This window comes from Hetaerina americana, unplaced genomic scaffold, assembly GCF_022747635.1.
Source record: "Hetaerina americana unplaced genomic scaffold, ioHetAmer1.1.p SCAF_20, whole genome shotgun sequence".
Taxonomy (NCBI): domain Eukaryota; kingdom Metazoa; phylum Arthropoda; class Insecta; order Odonata; family Calopterygidae; genus Hetaerina; species Hetaerina americana.
The window spans coordinates 9,133,423-9,138,103 of NW_027286764.1; the positions used below are offsets into that span (position 1 = coordinate 9,133,423).

A 4,681-nucleotide genomic window follows, 5' to 3' on the forward strand; every position below is an offset into this window, starting at 1 on the left:
ATCAAGGTCAAGGCGAATATTTTTTACACTTCAAAAGCACTAAATTTTAACTTTAAAGGTTTTATGGGTTTGCTTGAGAAACCTTTCATGCAAATCAGGCACATTGATAATGGGCTACTCATGTTTGAATGAACCTAACATTTTCCAATTATTCGAAATTCTATTGTTACTATTTTTTCTTGGACTCTGGTGTGATTCTTTCCGAAATAAAACAAAATTTTGATAAACCAACATAAAACACAATAAGAATTATAAAAAAATAATAATAATGATAATACTATTATTATAATTATTAAATATACATGATAAGTCAAAAGCTGATGGGTTAATTGTTTTAATAAGTAATCCTTTAAACGTAAATACCGCACCAAAATATTTATTTGGCTTTGCCTTCGTTGAATGAATTCTTAAACTATCTGGAATTGATAAAAATCATCTCGCAAAAAATTGTACTAATATTCAAAGAACATGAATAAGCTCTGCGTCCGTTTTAATCTTCTACGGAGTTGCATGATCTACATTTGCATTACTTGTGTAAAATTTAGGTTTTAAAAACATAAATGGTAACACAGCAAATTGGGAAGAAGGCAAAGTTGTAAATTACTTTTCAAGTGTGAATTTTCTCCGATCTACGTTTTACTTCAAACCTGTATACTTTCTGAAAATGTCTTTTACAAGGATACATACATATCGCATTATGCTCTATCGCATTATTTCTAAATTAGGCGTACAAAAGGTTTGGAACTTGGCGATGCTCTTCCAAATGTACAGTTGGTAAATAAACCAAAAATTTGTCATTTTGTGCTAATCTCGGACATATTCGGTCTCCTGAGCAGCTTTACTTCTTGAATACTGTATTTTTCCTTTCTTCCCTGGTTGATTTAAAATGATTTTTCCGATTTAGACATAATATCGCCGTTATTGAATGTAATATATTTATATATTTTTTAATCTTTCTATTTAACTCGTTTATTAAGCCTTGCAGCGCCATCTTGCGATTAATGGCCAAGGAGGTGGCGAGTGGTCCTAAACGACTCCTGGGGTTAGAGGTCACTCTATTAATGGCAAAAGGGCTCCAGATTCAAGCCAAGACGACAGGGCAGGAATTGGCCTTCCTCACTATACAATCTGGTATGAGTAGCCTATACCGTCACCTGAATATATCAACCAAAGGAGCGATTTCTGTGGTTTTACATTACGTTCGAATTCTTGCGAACTTTCTAATTGTAAAGTTAAATAATCTTAGTGAATTAATTTACTATATTCCATAAAAATTTCCTTTCTCATGTAGCTCCCTTACTTCCTTCAACTTAGGCACTAAAAGGTAACAGATATCTAGCCATCTATCTATCTATCTATCACGACCTGGAATACCGCGGAGGATTGCTGTGAGATGCCGCCATCCAGAATACGGAGGCATTCGGGGCCGAGTTCGGTTAGTCTTTTGCATCACTCAAGTCATTTAGCACACCTGATTATAAATACATATATATATATATGTGTGTGTGTGTGAGTGTGTGGGTGCGTGTGGGGGTCACGGTAGTCCAGGGGGTAGAGCGTTGGACTACTGACCGGAGGGGCCCGGGTTTGATTCCCGGGCAAGGCATTCTGGGCACCTGCAGCTTCACCCAAGCTGTGTTTTTTCGGGTACCTGATCTTCCTGGGAAACCAAAACCGGCACAAGAAAAGGAACTACCCCCCCTTCCCTTGGGTTTTTTTTTACAATATATACGTGCATCTTGGCGTAAACTCTTATTCCATTTCTTCGTTTAACTTCCTAATTAATCGTTCTACCAATAATAATTGTTGTGGTGGGTAATCACCCACTTCACGTGCCCTAGCGGTGGTTTGCAGGGCAGAAATATATACAAAATACCATCTGTAACAATTTTCTTCAGGTTTTATCATTTTCACCGATTTTTCCGATCGTATATTTCTTTCAGCCTTCTATCTGTCATTTTTTTCATTTGGCAATCTGCAGAGATTCAAAATAGAGTGGATCATGGCCTCCACTGACTTCGTTTGCTATTCCATTCGAAACTTCCGTCCCGTTGGTTATTCGGGAAATATCTTAATCGGTGGGTTTTGTCGCTTCATTTCTCCTTGAGGTAACTACTTCCTAGGGGTGTGGGGAAATTTGAGCAATGGTGTCGTTCCATCTTCTTCCCCACGGATATCCCCTCAGCGTCATTCCACCGCTAATGCCCTGCCCAGCCACTGATACGCTCGTGTACACAACGTCGTCCCCTTTAACTCTCCCCACCCCCGCTCTCAAGTTTCCCCTCCTCCTGCATCTCAGAATCGTCTACGGCTCCTCTTCTCCCCACCGTCTCGTGCACGTCTTTTTGTCGCAAGTTTCAAGTGGATTCTCGAGTAGTCTCTACGCGACCAACCAAATTCTTCCAAGCTTCTCCCTACTCCCAACCTTTCTATCAATCTTTCTCTGCCTCCCTTTCCACGTTGCATATGCATTCGGCCCTAGTAACGCTTCAAATAACTTTGATTTTTTTGATCCAACATGCGCAATTTCAAACAGTTCTTTAGGAATGAAAATTACCGAAAAGATAAAATTGCAACGGTTTAAGGTAAATTCAAATTTTCACGTTCGTACGGATAGCAGAGAATAGAGATTTAATGCCTAAAAAATGGTTATTGTAAACTGCGGGGAATGTCGCAACCGTAATTTCTAACAGTGTAATCCGCTGATTCACAATAAAGTGCAACACTTTCTCCAAATGTAAAAATTATTCACCGGGATGAGTTTTACGATTTGAAATTGTTGCGTTTCGATGGACATTCAGCGGATGATTCCGTTAAAAGTTACTGCCGCGATATTCTCCGCAGTTAATTTGAATTTATCAAAGGTAAAAAACCCCTAGTGTTTAAAGTTGACCTTTAAACCTCGTTGGCTGTATTGCAGAACGCACGACTGCGAATATCTGTGATATTTTATGCACGTTATTTCGTCATAACACCTCGTTCATTTAAAACTCTCAAAATTTCGGGGTTCAAGAGGACACCCCAGTAGCTGGTCGAAGCACCCTGCTGGACATCAAGGGATCTGGGTTCGATATCCAGTCAGGGCAAGTGATATTTTCACTATGAAAATATTGCATTTCCTGCATGGTTCTGGTTGATTATTGAACATCCTTCAGTCATTGGACATCCTTAGAGTTTAAAACAAAGGCATATAACTCTACGTGCGCGGGAGGGGGTTTGGCACGCACGTGATATCGTCCAACCCTATCGATCAAAATGTATGCAAAGATCGACATCGACATAAAAACCCCGCGAACCACCAAAAAGGTGTGTTGCGGGGGTTGCAAGCACCATGTGGGAAGGGTGAGTGTTAAGGGAGGATATTGGAAAAGACGAGAAAAAACGAAAAAATATTCGGTAAGAAAACCATCAAATGACGCGCAAATTTATGTACACGCTTAAGAAAGACTTGAATGTTAAAAAAGGGGTCAATTCACCAAATAAATTAGGCATTTCCTATGCGAAAAAGGACAATCCAATAAACCACAGCAATTTATAGGACCAACATACCTCAACCATACTAAAATAAGGTCTCCTCTTCCCCCCCCCACTGCACCCCCTCATCTCGTCATTCGTCCCCGAGTTATTCTCGCGCTCTTTTTGCTATGATTTTCGCCAAAAGTTCTCGAACCCCAGCCAAAATGCTGCCCCTCCATCTTCCCATCCCCTCCTAACCCCTGTTTCCCTCTCCCTCCCTTTTGCCTCACCTCTGCTGGATTTATTTGGGCTCATTTCAACCATCGCGAGGAGGAGGCCGCAGCCCAACGCATCCTTGCTCACTCTCTCTCACGCGCGGGCCCGCCAGATGAACACACCGTTTCACCCCTCCCTCCCTCGCCCCGCTATCTACCTCAACATTCCCCTCCATTTTAACGCACCACCCCACATCCCCCCGAGACCAGACAGAAATTCTGACTTTGCCAAAAAATATGGGCGTTCCCGGCACGGCAATTATACGAGACAAAAGGATAGGGAGCGAACTTAGAATGATTCATTTTCACGTCCCCACGGCGAAAAATTATCATATATATAAATTTGTGTGTGTATATAATATATATATACATATATATACATACATATATATATATATATATATATATATATATATATATATATATATATATATATATATATATATATATATATATATATATATATATATATACATTCAAACACGAAATCCCGCCAAACGGCGAATAAATACTCATATATACAGAAACAGATATAAGGAAAAGGGATAGGAACACATATAAAGGACGAACACAATAGAGGTGGGGAAGGCGGAATCGAACGGATCACAAGAGTAAAAATATTTCCTCAACCGGGACTCGAACACCGGATCTTTCCACTTGCCGGGCGGATGCTCTTAACCACTTGAGCTATCGAGGATAGTCAATTTACCCTGAGATCCGTGGGTCTAATATGTCGCCAAGCGCCCCGATTCTTCCAGCCAAGAGATGGCGTCAGGGGGCTGTTTCACCCACCAAAGGAGAAAATAGACAATACACAAGGAAAGGAAAGGACAGTGGGTTAGAATTCATACAACATCATACAGGAAAGGAACAGTGCGTTTCGTGGCACGCATAGCCAGAAGAAAGAGATGAGCCACATTGGCCAAATACACATTCAAACACGAAATCCC

At 40.4% G+C, this 4,681-nt stretch overlaps 1 non-coding gene across 1 annotated transcript; it reads right to left on the bottom strand.

Moving 5' to 3' along the window:
- Window positions 1-4,352: 4,352 nt before the first annotated feature.
- On the bottom strand, window positions 4,353-4,428 carry TRNAA-GGC (transfer RNA alanine (anticodon GGC)). Its single transcript has one exon. It is a non-coding gene; the product is annotated as a tRNA-Ala (tRNA).
- Between the last annotated feature and the right edge of the window lie 253 nt (window positions 4,429-4,681).